Raw genomic sequence first — 20126 nt, 5'->3', positions numbered from 1 at the left:
GCATGTCTTGTAAATGCTGAGCACAAACAAGCCAACAAATGCTTTGGCATCTTTAATAGGCATTTAATTGCTCTTAATATAGAACAAATGATTGTAATAACAGGGATTCCTTACATAAATGCAGCTACTGTAAGCAGAAAAAAAGGCGCATACTAATAGGAGACTTACCTGTATATTTGCATTTGTTTACCCTAATGTAGGGTGAAATAGCTGGGTATAATGTTGGGAAGAAGTAGTATTAATTTGTAGCCTTAATTAGGAGTTTTATGGGTTGCCACAGTAGAGAGCACATAAAACGACAGCGTCATCACTAATTCAACATGGCAGGCCTGCAGAACACCATCTGCTGCCCAAGAAACTGTTAATAAAGTCACAATTATCTTTTTGTAAGCACTTTATTGAGAATAAAATTTGCAAATTAATTAGGTACGAGTCAAGTCCGCGGCTAAGAGGAGAGAAGGAGGGGAAAAAAGGCCAAATCACCAAAGGCAGAGGCAAACCATTTGATTCAAGAACATTTTGCAACCAAACACACCCGTGGCGCTAATGATAATTTCGGGTTTCATTGCTGATGATTTGAAACAAAGGCTTTGTTTCACTTTTTAATTGCGCTTCACATCCACTTACACGCGTTTTGTAATGAGGCTACACATTTAACCGTAGCCTCCCTCCTCTCATCACAACAAACAAAACCCCCCAAAAAAGGCAGTCTTCGCAAGCCAGTAATTGCACAGTGTGTTAACAGCTGGCTATCAAAACCCAGCAGGAAAATACAATTCACCCTGTTGAGCATCAAGCCTATTCATGATCAATACTGCCGGGCCAAGAAAGCACTTATCTGCTGTGTTTACATTGTTGTTAGTTTCTCATCAAGAACGCTTCCCTCATTACCGCCCTCCCCCTCTGCCTCACCCGCGACTGCTTTCGCTGCCTTTCCAGGCTTTTGTCAACACCAGCACTGACAATAAATGGCCAGAATAGAGGCCAGATAATTTTGTTAATCCCCTTTGCCTAAGACCTTGAGGAGTTTAATTCATGGTGATTGTTTTGACTCCCCTCGCTGACGATCAATACAGCCCATTTCAGCACTTTTTTGCCCGGCTCAGAAACAGAAAGCCCTTGTCGCTCCGCTCTTTTTTCATGAAGACTGCACGCGGACAAACACGGTATCCTTCAAAGTCATCAAATGTGCAGACGGATAGTGTACACACAGACACGCACAAACCAGAGTAATCACTGCTCTTCAAACTCAGTGGCTGCCAGTGAATTTACAGCTGTAAGTCACGTTCTGCTGTGTGTGCCTCAGAGTCTCTGAGACTGAAACATACATGTCTCCCACTTTCTTTTTCTTTTCCTTACTGTAATTGGCTGTAGAGGGGAAATAGTGGAGGTGATGCTGGGGATAGAGGGTGGGGGTGGTTATTCCTTCCATCTATGTCTCTGAAGCGCTTATCAGTGACCCCCAGCAGCTCGATGCCCCCTAACCCTCTCATCAACACACACGACCTCTTCATTTTAGCCGACAGACGATACGAGCAACTATCTCTGCAAGAAAAAATATATATTACACACATACTGTACACGTCCTGTCATGCTCTATTTCCTTTCTTTAACAAAAAAAAAAAAAAAAAGAAGAGGCAAGGGGTTTAACCATAGCAGAGCCACGGTGTAAAATGGAAAAAGTGACACAGAGGTTGCCAAACTAGCCACTGTGGCACCGTTTATTTCCCATTTAAGGCAGTGGAGAGGACACCCCGGAGAGGGGAGACCAACAAACACTTTAAACAGCGGCAAGGAAGTGGATGTGCAAGGTAATTGTTCTTGTTAGCATGATTTATGATTCATAAATTCTGCACTCACCCGGCATTCCCTTTGAACACAAAAAAAAGGGGATAAAGAATTCCCTTTTTTTTCCCACCAAATGTTTATAATGCTTAATTACCTGGGCCTGGCCGGCGGTTTATGTATTGATGTGAGAACACTGGGGCAATCACCCCAAGTCTCCTGTGTTTTTTTTAATGAAATGTGCACGGCTGCCTATGCATAACCAGATTTGCAGTAAGCAAAGTGCACAAATTAAGCATGCCCGTCGCTCAGACGGCGGTACCTCCTAAGTGGCATTTGGAAAATTACCTCATACATTTTATTTGCGGGGCATGCTTTGTTCACAGAGTGGTAATTGACAGCGGTGTAATGAAATTGCAAGTGGAATCGCTGAATGTGTTTTTAAAGTCAATAACACAAAATGTAATGCCCCGCTGAGCAAGAGTTTGGGAATACAATTATGATCAATTTGAGTGCTGAGGGCGGCCATTTTGAATCAGCCCCATACAGAGACAATGGGTGCCTCTCACTCTGCGAGCTCATAAAAGAACTTCATCTGTATTTGTGCTTATGGGGAGATTGAGCACAGACAAAAGAGATGCATGCTGAGTTACAGTCTAACCTCTTGGCTGTTTTAAAACCATTGATGTCGAACAAAACAAACTTACCCCCTTTCGATAGCACGCAGGTACACAGTAGTGTGAATTATTCTTTGGCCCGCTGTAAACTATAGTGCAGGTGAACTTGATTTAACCTGTCAAAAATAATAAAAAATTCAGTTACAGTATCTTTACAAGTGAGTACAACCTGCTCTTTCCTGAATCCCTTCTTCCATCTTGTGGCTCAGTATTCAGTATCTTTTTTATACCACTCTCTAGCCCTATTCTTGTCCTTCGCCAGGCGAGTATGTTTACAGCAGCCTTCTCTCCTCTTTTTGCGAGGCTGAGATCCAGCTCCTTGAGTGTGTCGCTTGCTACACTTCACGGCTCAGGCACTGCATTCTGGCTGAACGGTCTGTAGGACACGCCACACCACGCCGCTGCTTTTCTCTCCTCGTTCACAAGCTGCCTTTAAGTGACCACTGGCCGAGGAGGCACGTCTGATTTATCGACTTGAAGGGGGAAAACAAGTTGGGGTTGGGCCTTGATCTGTTTCAGGGGTATGATTATAATGGGAACCTTGAGGAAGGAAGGGGATTGATAGGGATGATGAGTTTCCAAGCCTCTGTTCATCAAGTGGACGCGTGAGCATCATCTCTAGGAGCAGAAAAGCGCAAGGCTGACCTCCGTTTTGTACCTTCACAAAAGAAAATTCCTTTGTATGGTGCTTTGGCTCAGAAACAAAAGATGTTATTTCTCTCATCAAAGTCTAACTATGCACATGCACAAATGTAAGTATGATATCTCAATACCTTCACATAAAAAGGAGATTACTTCTCTTTTTTGATATTCCATAATGGAATAAGAGCACATAATTAAATGCATTTAATATAATATTGTAGTAGAAGCACATCATGTGAGATAATCACGTAATTATTAGTCAATACCTGAAGGGATAAAAGTTAATTAGTAAATAATCTGCAATAAAATACATACACGAGTCACATTATTAATAGGTGTCTTCATAGAAAACCTTGTGATAATGTGTTGAGCTGTATATTGTAATGTATGTGATAAAATATGACAACTTCTCAAGTAGCATTAGTGCTGGTGGCTACTGTGACATAATGACAAAATTTGTTATAGTGGAAAGCAACAAAATGGAAACTATTGTACAAAACAAACTTTGCCAGATATCAGACAGAATTGCCAACTTGTTACGCTCCATTTCTACTTTCAATCTGACATTGCGTCCACTCCAACTGATTTCCGTGGGGAGGGATTTGATTTTCCCTAACCAATCATGCCAGACCAACCGATCTGTCTGAATCTAATGTCATGGAAGTCCACACTGATGTGTAGCCTTACCAGCATACTGGTTTTGCCGGGGTTTTAAAGGATAACTTCGGTATTTTTCAACCTGGGCCCTATTTCCCCATGTGTATGTGTGCGTATGATTCATAGGTACAACTCGTTCTAAAATTGGTTCAGTATTGGAGGGAGGCGGATGCAGCCAGGAGCCGCGAAACGAGCTAAAACGGTAACGGGGGCAAATGCATCCCGTATAAGTTTGCGCATTAAAAGTCCTTTTTTTCACCACTGACCGGTTCAGATCGCCAGTGTTATCTCTATATATAGCATACTAAGCGTTTCCCTGACCCTTCACCTCCTCCCGGCTGTGACGTCATCTCGCGAGAGCTTTGCTTGTTGCCGGAAGAAAACACAGGAGCCATGCTGAGTGCCACTCAGAGTGGTGCTGGTTGTCCCGGAGTACAGCTGAGAGTTTTACTGCATCGACTGAAAACAATGGTTCGTGTTTGTGTTACTGCATCGACTGAAAACAATGGTTCGTGTTTGTGCGAATTGCAAGAACAGGATGTCGCGCAACACCCCGTACAGCTTTCATAGGCTGCCTTTGTCGGACGGCGAGATGCTGAAGTTGTGGCTAGTTGTGCTACAAATGGATGCTAACACTCCTGTCCAGACACTGCGCCTTGCAGACCATTGGGTCTGCAGTGCTCACTTCTCCCAAGATGACTACTGCCAGCCGAAGAAGAGAAGACATCCAATCCCGAAACACCGGAACAGCCTTGATAGCAGTGTCTATTGCGCCTTTAGTGCCCACAAATGTTGTTATTACTCCTCAATGGATCTGGATCAATGGATTCAATGGATCCAGGCAAGGAAAAAATTTAAAATGGACTGTTGGTTATTTTATTTTAATGTTTATTTGTATAGGGACAACTATATTACATAAACCAACACCACATACCACAGCATTTATAAAATAAGCCTAGATGGGCCTTTAAAACTCAACAAATACACAAGAGACATTACAAAACAAGAGCCAAACAATAAATACAAACATGTAAGAAATACTCCATCCTCAAGTACTAAGCATGCGACTGGATAAATGACACTTGGATCATATTGCACAAGTTGTGTGAGAGTATGTAAATGGATGTTTTGACATAGTTTTGCTGTTGTTAAATGTCCCTAATCAATCATTATACCAATATGTTCGCCCTTTTCCGTGGAGGCATACAAGGAAACAATGTTTTATTCACAAATTCAAGGTAACACAGCAGGACTAATTGATATACAAATGGTCATTTGTGGGTTTAGTATTCCCTCAAGAACGTAGTATACTCAGAACTCAACAAAAAAGACAGGACAATACAAGACAAATTATGTTGCAACAAAGTGCCATTAAACAAGAGGCACCGAATCATTCATCAGCTTTTCATTAATTAATGTTTGTGGTTTGTCTTATTTTTTCTTTCATTCATGATAAGTTAGTTTTTATCTTCTGTCTGTCTGAACACTGCTGTACTTATAACTGTTGTAAGTGCTATATCGTAGACAACTGGACTTGCTTGAGTTTCTTGGAGACGTTCCAAGATAAGTGAAATGTCTTCAAGAAACTCTAGCGAGACCTGGATGACTGAGAATCTTCACCTACTTATAATTGTATTTCTATTATTTTTTATTTCGTTATTCTATCATTTATCTGTTGTTTTTTAGTTATTGTGCTAATGTTTGGACCCCCTCGGAAAGATGGCATATCTCCAAGTGTCGTATCCTGACAAACAAATTTTAACGCATCCCTCTGCAAAAACAGTTTCAATTTGAGTTTAACATAATCGCAGTCAGGCTCTACTTTGAGTTCCACATGTTGATACTCCAAACAGAAAAAAGCTGTTTGTCCAAATAAGGATGTACATAACAGCACCTTACAGTTCCTGTTGGATGTTTCAGGGTTAGCAAATATATTTTATAAAGTGATCAAAACTTAACATATTTAATGTCTTTAGAACATGGCATTCATATGATCTTGTTTACTTTCTATCCAAAATTTTGATTGCTCCATTATATATCATAGGAATGTTGCTTGTTTATATGTCTTTTGTGACCAAGAGCTTGTCAACTTCAAAACATGTCATTTGTATTACATTATTGCAATATATGCATTTAATACATTAGTGGCAACAACACAAGTTAAGAAACACAGCCATCAAACCATTGTTTGTGCATTAAAGGCTGCTATCTGATAATGGTCTGCTGTGACTCAAGTAAGAGGAGCATCAGTATCAGACTGGTCAGACGACATGATCAGATTGCACGCTTGTCAGACAGCTTTGGAGTGAAGTGAATGGAGACAGCGCCATCGTGTTTTTCTCATTAGACGCTATCAGGTGGCATCGGCTGACAGAGCAGGCGATGGCTGCATAACCTCCAGACTCCTAGTGGCTGGGCTTCCATTGGGCGCCTGGGGTGAACCCTCTGACCTCATTACTATGGTCAGCAGTGCTTTGTTTATCAGATGACAGAGTTGTAGCACATGGCTGTCATGCTCAGACGGTATCGTTTGTTCCTAATCAGGATAGGCAATCTGGTGTTAGTGTACTAGACAACAACTTCAAATGCTGAGGAGCTCAAACAGCATGCGGGCGTTGAGTGGAACTGTTCTGCGAAAGTGATTCTTGAAATCACAGATGTAAGGTTTGCTTTGGCGGTGGTTTCCAAACTGGGCCAAAGGCATCAGACAACACCTGTGAACTTTGGTTGCAGATGTCCAAAACAGGTTTATTAAATGCTCCACAGAGTTATAATACATTTACTGGATTATCTAAAGAAAAAAATCCCAACTTTTAAAGCAGTTTAAAAAAGGTGCCTTCTTCATTCAAAAAATATTTAACCGCTGTGATCTGCCCTCTCAGTGGGATATGACAACATCTTAAATCTCTTTCATGATGGTAGTGAGACTGTTACACGCATAGCTTTCAGTCTATGATAGCGTCAGTATTTCACAAGTAAAATGACAACATGTCAAAGAGAAGGAAAGGTGTTGAATCTCCTGGTGCCTCCTCAGAGCCAAGAAAGAAACTAAGGCTGCATGTTGACAGTTTGGCTCAAGGTTTCTTGGATGCAATAAGGGGATAGGGACAAGTTATTTGATGTAAGTTTTAACAAGAGTAGCCACTCTAACAGGTTTGTGGACCAAAAACCAAACTGATAAACTAAAGCGTTGGACAAATTGACCTGATGGTGGCACTAGATGAAATGTCAGGGGGTCATCAAAGTCATTAGGATTCATCGGCAGATGACGCGGCAGTTCATTTCTGTGAAAGTCAGACACTGCACGCAGGAGTGAGATTGCATATCCTTCATTGAGTGTGGGCGATGGAATGACCCATTTCACATTTTGTAGCACTTCCTCTTTCCACTAGAGGGCGCTGGATAACGCACTAATGATACGTCATGTTTCTGTACATCTAACATAGACCACAGCATGTAAATTTCAGGTAATTTAAAATATAAGTGTCTGAAAAGACATACTTCCTGTTGCCAGTCGGTGGCGTTATGTGCATGACTGAATATTGTCATATCGATGTGTTCAGTGCAGGACTATTATGAATCATGTGATGTTTGGTGGAGACTGGACCATTTACTCTGGTCCGCAACGGGCGTGTCCGTCAACATGAGGTAGATCGTGTAATAGCTTTTGATCAAAATGTAGTCAAGCTTGCACAAACCACTTTTGAAGGCAATGCGATTAAATCTGTAAGAGGAGTTCGTTAAAATACAACACATGGGAAAAATGACCACAGAATTCAAAATGGCTAATTCCGTGCTGGGTTTGGTCTAAGGGTCCAAGAGGCGTTTTTATGCACCAGGTCATGATACATGCGCGTACCAATTTTCGTGCTTGTCGGTGAGACATGCCGCCGGGGCTGCACTTTTAAGTGCGTTCGCCCATCCATATTTGTTCCCCATCATAGTTGTTGAGATATTTCAGTCTGACCAACAGAGCCAAGCCGTTGGAGTGGCTCAAACTAAATGACCCAAATAAATTGCCTTAGGTTAAACAGTCGAATATGTCCTCCCATAAAAGTTTGCAATGGAATCAAAAAAAATCTTTCCCTGCAACGTATCATTCCCAGCATGTAATGTGTGTTGGGATCAAAAGGACCTTACAGTAAAGTCCTCACAGTTCAGCTACATCAATTCCAGACTGCCAGAGTATCACTATGTTCATGTTTGGAGCTAGTAAGATTGGATTGACATTAGCAGATATTGCTGTTGTGGCCATGTCAATAACCCTTCAGCCTGTGAGGGGGAGCCACGGGAACCCTTTCCATTCCCTGATCTAATTAGCTGCCAACCAAGCTAACTCAACCCGGGCAATCCCCTCGGCCGCTTGAGCCACCAACAGCAGCCGGTGGGGCAGAGGCCAGAAGGTGGGCTGCCACCTAAACTTTGTACATTGATTACAGTTGATCCCACTGGATTTCATGATTGATTGTGCTTCCGGTCTGCACCCCTTTGAGACCCACATGCATAAACATATAAACACAAGAACACAAGAAAATAAAAACTCATGGTCTGACTGTTGTGCCATAGAGGCGTGGGAAGCAAGCAGTTCAAAGGCTCAGTACAACAGTAGTGGAGGCCAAATGGATCCATGCTGATGAGCAAAATGATTTTGTTTTTATGGTAGAGGAAGTCCAATCTGATTGGCAACATACAGTAATGCTGTTAGCTTTTGGATGAAGACGTTAAAGATTTGAGTCTGCACCTTCCTTGAAGAATGAGGCTGTTAAAGCTCTGAAGTCGATTCAATATGCTGTTAAAATTGTGAGGGTGAGCTGCCAAGGAGAGCTAGCAGAATTCCAGCCACCATTTATCCCAGTTTTAATCATTTTTCAACCCGAGCTCCATCAAACGTCTCACAGTCTTTGTAAAACTTCACAGACACTGTATTTCTCAGTCCTTAGTGTCAGCAGTTAATTAGTGGTTAACACACACAGTCTGCCCAGAGACAGATGAGTGCACATCAAAGGGGCAGTACAACAAGATGGCTACTTTGGTTTCCATGTGTTTATGCTCCAACTGCAACACCCTGTCAAACCTGACACTATGTAGAGGGCAGTCTGCCACCTCTCAAGCTTTGACCCTGCTGCGGTCCTTCAGCTGTCCACTTCTTTGGGATTCCTAAAGACCTGCTGCCCCCCTGAGGACTGAGCAAGTCTCCTTCTCCTTCCTTAAGCATTAATTCACAAACATCATCTACTGTGGCATGGGGTGAATAACTTTTGCAACTTCAGTAAAAAATGAACAGTCGTCTCTGCAACAATGAAGCTTTCATGCCGGACAGCTTGCCGGTCAGCTACTGTACGAGTGAATCCAGAGGAGCAGTTGAGCCTCGACGTCAAAGTGCAGGTTAAGTGCGATAAGCGAAATGAGCATATGCCAGGGGGAAGATAATGACTAAAAATGACTTTCCACCTCCCTTACACAAAGAGAGACAGGTACAGGGGCACAGCTGCTGTGGAAGATTAATGGTGCTGCCAGATGTAGGGACTCTGGAGAGGGTGACCAGCCCATGGTGCTCTTCACCACGCTGGAAGAGGACAAAGCAGCCGTCAGAGGAGCATGGGACGGGCACAAGCAGGGGTGTTGATTCATCACTGCATGCAGGGTATAAGATTACATGACAGCAATGAGCAAAAACTGCCAGAGATGACAAGCCGAAGGTGTGCAGAGGTTCTAATAATGATGTTTTTGCTGGCAATGATACCTTAAAAGCTATGCCTAAATCTCTACAATACACACAATAATCCCTGAATAATGAATCACCCTGCATTGATGACACCCCGCCAGTAATGCAAAACATATTTTAAAAGATTGACTTCTATTCCACACCTCGTTTCGCTAAAGCTGTGTGACACAGTCTGAATGTGAGGGAACTACCAAAAAGCTGAGCATTGTCACAGCTGGCTTTAGCACAAGTGGAATCATTAGAGGCCAAGATTTCAAGCAAATTTAGGGAAAGAGAGAGAAAAATAGATAGGGGAGTCGTTCAGCAAAGCACAGCGCTGCCTCTCTTCCTCTTCAGAGTCACCTCTGACTCACCTCCAGGTCACCTGAGTGAACGACATGCCATCACAGCACAGTGTCAATACTGCAATTTGTTTTTCTATTTCCTCCCTTATCAAGGTTAAACGGGACAAATCAATCATCTTAGCTGCTGCGAAAGGGGGGGAAAAAGTCCCCTTCTTGTCAGAAAATAAGGGTTATAAATAATACGGCAGCAGAAACCAAACACTTGCGATACAAATTTCTCAAAAAGGCAATTAACTGTAGGGAGGGGTGAGAGAGAGAAGAAGAGAAACCTGAAACAAATGCCTTCTGAAAGCCCTTCTGCCAAATCTCAGATGCGGGGACACCAGTTCCTTGTTCTCAGTACAGAGAGAGTTTCAATTACATGCAGTTTGCCCTTGGTTGGGCTATTTCAATATTTTATGTTGATACATTACCACTGCAACATGCCTACATTCATTTTCATTCAGGAGAAGGAGCTTTGAGTAAAAATAGACTCTTTATCAGGCCGAGCTCGGTATTATATTATTGTGTCTGTCTCGATGGAAAATAGATCATAGAGAAGACAGACTGCCTAATACATAAATGAGAAATCCACAATTACTTTTCACATGGATTCCTGCGGAGCCAAGAGTGGCATTGAGATTGCTCTCGCATAGCTCGCGCAATATCAGTGACATGTCTTGTGAATGTTAGCATGTAATTGGTTCGACCAAACGCATGCAGTGATACATTAAGGGTGTATTTTTTTGTGATTTTGCATAACACGGGGTTACTGACACAATGCGCGCCGTTCACAAACCAGATAATAGAGAAAGGCATTTACAGTACACCGGGGACCACTTTAAAACGGGTATGACATCATGTGATACCGAGTTGTAGCGCGGAGGTCACCACGCACCTGTGCGACATACAACTTCCTCAGACAATGTGACATTTTCATGCACAGGCCACTTGACAAGCAATGACAGATATGTGAGAGCAGGCCTCTTGTGACCTTTACAGCACACTTAAAGACTCGCTCCAAGAATTTCAACTGTAGCAACCGGCGTTGGATTGTCTGTGAGTAAAGGCCACTGAGGGTTAATATGTCCCATATCTTTGCATGCAGGCTATATTGTCTGGACCCTCTGTTTCCCACCCAAGGTTTCATTAAGCTCCTTAGCGGGGGAAGGCGGCGAGATTGATTGGCTCCTGGTATTTATTGGGCACTGATGGCCCAGGTGCTGTGGAACACAAGCATCAAGCTTTGTTTTTATATCTGGTTTATAGCACAGCTGTTTCTGCTGTGCACATAATCACTGCAAAGACACTCAAATCATCATCAAAAGCCTCTGAAATGCAAAGAAAAAAAGAAAAGTGCAGAGCTGTTCCCATAGGACTAAAGGCATGGCGTAAAGGTTACGAAGATGTCTCGGAGGAAGTTTTGGTGCGCGGTTCAAACTTGACGTGATCCTCCCACAACTCTCAAAAGTTTGTGGCTCATAACAGCAATTGGCTCATTAAAAATATTACACGCCCCCCTCCCACGCCAACACCTTGCTCAGGAGCCGTGTGTCCTCTAGAAACATTATTGGAGCGTGTGGCAGGTCCACTGGAGTGCCACTCTAATCATTGTAATGCATCTCTGTTCTTTTAATTAAGGGATAATGTCCAATTTCATGACGTTTATGAGGTTATAACATCCATTAGCCTGCAACAGATGCTGTGGCTGAATAGCTAACTAGCCTCGAGCTGAGCCACACAGGTCCTCCTCCAGGCCAGCAAGCCACGCTGTCCAGCACTTAATGGTGAAAGACATTCGCTCTTTCTCTCTACCTCTCCTTCTCTTTTTTGGAGACTCATTTTGCATACTTTTGTCTCCTATTCTCTCTGTATCCATTCCCTCTTGCTGCCTCCGAGCAGAAATTGGAAGGAGATTTAAAGAGTATAGCTATTGAACTTTAAACAGCTTATAGCCATGGAACATAAAACTGGCATTTAAAATTTGTGATTGCAATTAAACGCAAGTTATTCGCAATGAGAATGTCAAAAGCAGTTCTAATCATTTTTATTGTGCCGCTTAATTATTGCATTGCACTTTTTCCTCACCCGAGCCAAATGCTTTCTGGGTGCATAATTTCAACCTTTAGCTCCTCTTCTCACGCTTATGCCAACAGCAAGATGAGCAGTCTGCTCGGTAACCCCTCAATTCCAACAAAATGAGTCTGCCTGAACCTCTCCAACACTCTATATTTTTTGGGCCTACAGCCAGCCCTCCTCTCAGTGGTGACCTCAATTTTCTTATAAATACCTTTCTTACCCATCCCAGTGAAGGGTGAAGGACACAGTCTACTCAAAGCATCAATTGAGATATTATTAGTCTGCTGTGGCACCAAACTATGAAATATTTATATCCACATTGGGAATTAAACAGTGGTCAAATGCTAAATTGGTGGCTGATGCAGATGTAGTGGCAGAACACCAACTATCGTTTGGGGGATACATTGCGTGCCATGCCTGGTTGCATTACTGTGTTGAGTTTTGATTGTTTAATTTGGTCAAACTGAAGGTTTTGGGCTAACTCTATGGGTTGACTCAGTCAGCACTTATTTTCAAAAATACAGTCTTTTATTATGGAATGTCCGTCCGGTAACAACAAAATTATGTTTGTAAACTCGTCCCCCCGTTTGATGGTTTGGGGCGAACCACCATAACCCCCCCGAGGCTCGCCTGCCAAGCTCCTGTGATGGAGACGGACTGGAATTGGCAACAACAGTGCCAGGTCTCGGGTCCAGGGTTGGAGGACAGGGGAGTGAGATAGACGGCTGTCCCCAGGGCGGGGTGAGGGTCTGCTGGGCAGCTGTCCGGTAATTAGTCCCCTCCCCTGTGCTTGCCCCCTGGCATCTGTCGGAGCAGCAGCTAACAGTGCACGTGGCCTTCATCCAGCTCTCAGGACGCAGTTCAGTTAGAACCATTAGGCTTTATTTAATCACACACACCTGCAGTTAAACACACACCTGGTCAAGTTGTGTGATGGATGTGACGACGTGTGCCGATATAAACACAATGATATACAAGACCTGTAAAAGTGTGCTTGTACAACCTCTTCTTTTTTTCCTTTGGTGCTTCTTACAGTTTGACCAAGTTTCTAAATATAAGCCATATGGGACATGGTCTTCAACTCTCAAACCTTCTCATTATGAATAGCTCCTGTGGGAGTTCCACGGTGCTTGTGCCATGGTCTGCGTACCGAGCTGCACAGTACCTCCAAGGCAGCAGCTTGCACCGAACATTTTCCTGCCGCAACATTAAACTTTACAAAACAGAAAAAGAAAACGGCTTTTCCCTGGAGTCCAATTCCTCACAAGGGCTTTAAAAAAGTCCTCTAAATGAAAAGGATGCTATGCACCATCAATACCTCAATATGGATATGCTGTAAAACATGCTATAAGACAACAAAAGCACTTTACTTTTACTGCACTTTGTGTGGCCCTGCCTCTGGCTTTCATAAAGCAGTTAGTGTTTACCACACTTGGCTGAGTAATAACCCTGTCGTAGGACAAACACAACTGTACCCTGAAGATATAACTCCAGAAATCCTGTGTTGGTCAAGTCTCTATACATCCCTCTCTTCCCACTCTTCCCTTTCTCCCAATTTCACTCTCTTTGTGCTCTCCCTGTATTACTTATACACAACACTCTAGTTCAAAGTATCTGACATGGTCTTGCTCACTTATCTTCCTGCATCCTCCATTCCTGTCAGTATACTTAGTTATCCTCTCCTCTGTTGCCTGAAGCAGTCTTTTATCTAGTGTGCTCACACTCCATCCTTTCCTTCTTTACTTCATGTCCACATGTAAATCCTGCTCCACCAGTCTGAATGCTTATCGAGAACTTTAGGGTCATACAGCGTAGGCTTGATTTGAAATAGGGATGTTAGTTTCGGGTAATTTTGCTTTTGTTAGCCCAACGGCCACTGACGGGTAACTAACAGGTTTATCTTTAAGAAATAATCAAATGATGAAGTGAAACGGAAGAGGCTGGCACTCAATTGCCTCAGTGAGCTTTACCGCCACATTTCAATGCGCTATCCATTTAAAAGGTGGTGCAATTCTTAAGTTTTGGGTTGTAAATTTCTTGTTTTTATTTTCTTTTCTTTCAGCTTTGACTATATGCAGCTGTGTTAACAAGCGGAAACAAGTGCCCACTGCCCACCCTTTGGTCTCCACTGGTTAGCTGATGCTAGCCTCGGCCGTTCTGCACTGTGCACAACCCAGATTGGACAGGAGCTAGCCGCACCGCTCATTCGGCAACCACTGCTGGTAACACAATCCCCAACTTGGTGCCAACCCCCTGGCCTCTCCCCAGGTCACCCCAGTAAATAAGCGGCTTCATTTTGTTTCTCTCCCAAGATCTGGCAACACTGACAAGCCGGCAAGCAACAACAACAATGGCGGCGTCCACAGGATCACGGGGAGCGTGTTGTGTTTGGACCCAGGCCCTGGAGGCAGATCTGATTCAACACTGGGAAGAGTATCCATGCCTTTATGATGTGTCGTCTCCAAGTTAAAAAAAACCTAGTTTGGTGACGTCACAGCAATATCTGGGGCTCTGTCGGTGAGACTCCCGATGACAGAAACACACACAGCCAGGTATGAACACTCAAAAGATTACGATAGTCACCGCGACGCAAAATCAGGGTGAAAACCGTGTAATGTGAACTAGCCTTTACTCACTGGGGTGACTGGAGAGTGGGCAAAACCACCATTACCATCAGTAATTGTCCAACGAGCAGTGTTTCCAGCTAGCTCCTACAAGACCCAGGTGGTGCACAGTGAACTAAACTAAAGAGAAGCAAAATTAACTTACAGACCGAAATGCATACCGGATCAAAAATATTCTTGGCAGTTAGTTGATGTATGGTTAACCACTGACATCTGTAATTTAGGAATATGATAATTTGTTATAAACAGTAAATTCTGGCAGATTAATCAACGTGTCCATTTTCTGTGAAGCTGCTGTGCAGACTCTCTAGCATGCTCTACCACTCCTTTCTTCTTTTGGTGTCAGTCTCAACTCCCTCCATCCCTCCTTCTCCCACTGTGTCATCTTCCACGGTGCATCAGCCGGCCTCAGTCGCACTAGGAGAGAGAGCCTAAGTGTCCTTGGGTGAAGGGGGTTCCCGAGGAGCTAATGGTTAGCGCGGTATGACTAATGGGGGAAAAGCGTGACAAAATAAGACAAATGGTTTGGACCAACTTCATTACCTAAGTGACAGCTTGACGGCCCTGCTGTATAATATGGTATTTTTCATCTGTGACTCATTTGGCAAAGGAAAATGACGGCGAGAGCAGGGACTAACTTTTTTTATGACATCAAAGCGCTGCTGATTTTATACCTGCCTGAGCAGCAGAAGTAGTTGGGGAAGTTTGGGATTTTTAAAGGTGTTGTGTGCTTTGAAAAACAAGCATACAGTACGCACAGCGAATTTTGGATTTGGAGTACAGATACAGTATTCTGATGCATTGGAGAGTGTCTTAGCTTTTCCAACATCAAACTACCAGGCAGATTGGCACCTACAGGCTAGCTCTGGCAGTCTGTTTACTCACCAACCTGCCTTTTTTGTATTATACATCTGTGGGCAAGTCTCTCAGTGGAGACAGAAAGCACAATGGCGCATGGAAACCTTTATAATGCATCAGTATTCAACAAAATACGACTAAGAGATAAGGCAGTTAAGAGTACTGTTATTCCAGCCAGCCGTGCTATTAAAACTTACTTTTAATGATTAAAATTTTATTCACCACAAAACAGTTTTTGCAATAAATTGACAATTAACAATGAAAAATAATTTTCATTGTCAGCTTTTAATGATAAAACAAGCCAACTTGATGACAACTGTTTCTCAGTTTACACTGGAGCTTTGTGCTAAATAAAGCCTCATCTGCTCAATATCAGACCACTTCATTTTTCATGAAAGTAAAGGTCATATGGTCCACTGTAATCTCAAGTCTCAGTCCCTGTGTATCAGCAGCTGCCTGTCTTATGCTGTAGCATACATTATTCAACAAATACTTGGGAGTTCTTCTGGAGGAATTCTGTGGTTCGTCTCACTGTCTTCCTTTGAATTACACAAATTTCACTGCCATATCGCAAAGGTGGCCTAAATAATTCACAATTGTGGCGTGAAACCAGAAATGAAGAAAACAAATCTGTTGTTTTCTGTCAAGTTGTTCAACCATTGACGAGAGAAACAGACGTCAAAGTAAAGCAAATAGGTTTAGAGTGTTTAAAAGTATAATTATGCATATTTGCATAAAATGACTAAATGTATTTGAGCTTTGCTTTTGAAGAGTGAACGTCAGATCACTGTTTTAACTTTGTGATGTGTTACTCAAGACAGTGAGGGTCAACATCAGCTCATATGGGGACATTTCCCAATTTCCACCCAAGTTAATATGACAGGCCTCCCAAACCACTCACTATACCTCAAACACACTGGCTATCTGCTTAATTTAAATTTGTTCAGCATTTCAGATGAATTAGAATATTTTACACCATCCATGTTGTATTAAATCAAACTCGGCTGAGTGGCACAGAATATCTTTTTTTTCCCCTAGGTCTGCTGGATGTATTCTACTTTCAATGGTGTATCTCCCAGACTCATTCCTGTGTAAACGCTGCTGGGCCTCGGCTTGCTGCACGCTGCGTTAAAGCCAAGGAGTCATTGCCTCTTCTGAGGGGTAGAATCCATCAAAACCACCAGGGAATAGCTAGGTAGAGCAGCTGTCTCCCAGTAAGGGAGGCACAAAAAAGTGGCAGAGTTGCAGATTATGTGTTATTGTTGAGCTTTCAGTCCGTACTTTCTCTCTCCTGTACCCCCCCGTTCCCAAACTCCACCTATACTTGGCTATTTTTGTCTGCAGTCCCATTTTTATCACCATGGAAAGCAGCGCTTGAGACATTATGCAACATCATTTTCAACTACATTCCACTGCAAATGGCAGCTTTTTCTTGGCAAAAGGTCAAAAATATCAAAAAATCAGAAAGACTTAAATAGGCTTGAATTGAAAGTATAACATACAGGCACAGTTTTTGGAGAGATGCGACTAGCAGGTCATTATGAGTTATGTGTGCTGACAGTTTTAGGTGTTATTAGTCCTCTCTAAAAGTTGTCCATCTGCCTTTCAGGCACGTCAAACAAGGCATTACCTTAAGAAAGGAGTACAGACTCAGAGTAGAGGTGCAGGCCACAAAGGAGGTGTAAAATGAATTATTCTGAGGTCGTCTTCAAGTCCGTTGGACTAGACAGGGTAGACAAATCCAGCAGGTGTCCTGGACGAGTCTGTCCATGCCAAAGAAAGTGATTTTCTCTCACCGTGCCTTGCTTCTTCCTTATATTCTTTTTTTTCTGTTCACAGTTACATGCTGAGAGACATCCACACAGATTTATGAATTAAAGCTTGAACTTAGCATCCTGCTCCCCACTCTGAGTCCATCCCTCTGTCGCCCTCCCTGCGGCTTCAGCCAAGTGAAGTCTGGACTTTTCAGAAAAGCAGACGGGTCACTGCCCACACGGCTTTCTGCCTGCCCTCGCAGGCCAAACCCCGGTGCAAGCTGGGAAAAAGAATCCTTTGAAAAGAGAAGCACTGAGGACTATGTACACTGTCTCAGTGTGTAAACATCCTTTCAGGGGCCTTCGCTGAGACGATGAAGGCACTCAGCTACGACCAGAAGGGGACACAGGAGGTTCAACAAGCTAGCCTCAATTTTCTATTATCACATCCAAGTGATGGGTCAGCATAAAATAAAAGTCAACTTCACCAGTTAAGTGTGTTCGGCGAACATGTTTTGGGTTTGTTTGAAGGTCCAAAAACGTTCCAAACAAAAATGAAAGCACGGCAAAGAGGAAGAAGAAGAGAAGGAGTGGTGATAAAGCAGTCGTTTCATCTCTGCATCCCTGTGGGGAAATCAGGAAGAAATTGCTTTTAAAAGCGAAGCAGCACATCAATGTATTCCTGCGTAACTCAATGTAATACATCTATGACTGCTAGTTTTGTGGAAGCGGTATGTTTTTATTTCAAAGAGCACAACTAAGAAGAAGACCTCAGCAATATCTTGATGATTAATAAAAAATACCAACTGGTTTCATAAAGTCAGGGCAGTAAAAAACTGTTGCATGTTCATTCTTTGAGCAGACCACCTTTATAGTCTCACATGAGGAGGCAAAGGTTCCTCGTGCCACATTGATTCACACATTTATGACTCAGTTCTGCATGAGAACTTTCGGCCATTATCATTTTCCTGACCTGTCCCACATTGGATAATTACCACAGATAGGCAGAAGGGGAGAATTTAGCCTATTTCAGCCCGGCCCTCTCTTCCACATGGCTGCCCAGAACTAAATTTCTTGCATAATTGCTGTGGATCACTGTATTTTATGAATTGATGATGGGTTGCTCCACTACATGGGAGTCATAAATACATGTAAAAAAAGGCTTTAAAGGTGGACTACAGTATCATTGTTTATTGTGGTACATGTGGTTTACCATCATGCCGCTTCTAAGGACACATTTAGATCCTTTCCTTAGTAAGTAAAGTAAAAGTAGCAATACCACATAATCAACTGCAATCACATTTGCAACCTGGCCAACAGAGATGCATGTTTGACTACAAGTAAATAAAAGTGTCTTAATCTCATTTGAATTTTATCTAGTTTGAGAAATTCGAAAGACAAAAGTAAACTGTGCCTTGGACTCAATCAGGCGGCTAGGAGCACAACTCCAAACAAATGCTAATGTTGTGTTCACTCCATGAGTAAATAAGGGACTGTTTGCTAGGATTGGGGCGATATGACTGTGTGTACCATGCAAAGGTAGAAATGTGTCCAGCTGTAGAGATTTGGCAATACCGTCTCTACCGCGGGAGGTACTCAGGGCAGGCTATGTAGGGCTGGATTCTCCTGTAATCTCATGAATCCAACTGCCTCGCAAGGTCACGTGATTTGGGTCAACATCATGGAGGAGAGTGAGGTTGTAAATACAGAAACATGTAACACCTGAAATTATTGTTCTCAGGATCCTTACAGCTTCAATTTGTAAAGAATTTTAGTTTTATAATCAAATGTGACGAAGTGTGGTATGGTTATCTTAAACTACTTTTTCATTAAATTCACACAACAAACATATACTGTGATAAAAGATTTTGGCCATATCACCCATCCCGAGTGTTTCCTCCATTCATCTTCTCAGTAAGGTGAGAATTTGTCAACAAGGGTTTACAGATTGTTGTGTTGAGCCCTCGTGACCAAAAAATTAATGGATCCAGTTCTAAGTACAGAAGTATCATCAGCAAAATGCATGTCAAAATCAAAAGTAACAAATGGCCCCTTTCAGGGTGACTGTTTTTAGTCATGCATACTGGATCTTTATAACTGACTCACTGATGTATACACATCATTTTAAATGTTGAATGTACTGTAGATCATATTGTGTGTGTAAATTCTTACTCTGCCAACTAACTTTAACTCTCAGATATATCTAGTGGAGCAAAAACTGAATATCCCAAGCTAAAAAAAGGAAATAAATTTGAATGTTAATACACACGTTCCACTGCTGCACATCAGGGGCCAGATGTGTTCGCACAAAAACCATGTGTACACCTTTTCAAACACATGAACTAGTTTTAATAACGTGTAGTGAGACTGCAAGCACCTCATGCATTCTTCAAACCAGGCGTACACTTTTAGTTTTAGTTAGTTTTAGTTGAGATAGCTGCAGGTGATATGAAGGTTGAGATTATAAACACGTTTAGAGACAGATGCCAGTTTCAGGTTGTTTGTTGTCAATTTCCCTGATTGTGTTATTATTCTGTCAAATGTCAGTCAAAGGTGCATTTACAAAGTTCATTTTAAATTATTTAAATGCATCTCCCTACTCATTTAATTTTATCCTGTGAAGCATTTTGTAAAGTCCTTTTCCACATGAGTGAAATGAATCATTGACGCTGACCTTTATAATAATGGTGATTGAGATATAACCACGACAACAGTTTGTAGAGATGTGATGAATAAGTGGTACGGATGCTACAAATATTCACAGCCATATAATGATAGCTGGCACCACTGGAGAACTTAGCCGATGTGACAGTTAGTGAAATTGCTCTCTCTTTACTGTGTTGCTCATTGACAGGTCTAATAAATGGTGGACAGATACAAGTGTTGATACGTTTAACAGTGTTTCTACATCCATTTATGGCCAACTGTGAGTTTGGAAATTAGGCTCATGCCTGTCCACCCAGCGCTACAATGATCAAGATTTATAAAACAGAATCAGGTGT

This window comes from Epinephelus moara, chromosome 17 (assembly GCF_006386435.1).
Source record: "Epinephelus moara isolate mb chromosome 17, YSFRI_EMoa_1.0, whole genome shotgun sequence".
Taxonomy (NCBI): domain Eukaryota; kingdom Metazoa; phylum Chordata; class Actinopteri; order Perciformes; family Serranidae; genus Epinephelus; species Epinephelus moara.
Note: the sequence above shows the minus strand (reverse complement) of the source record.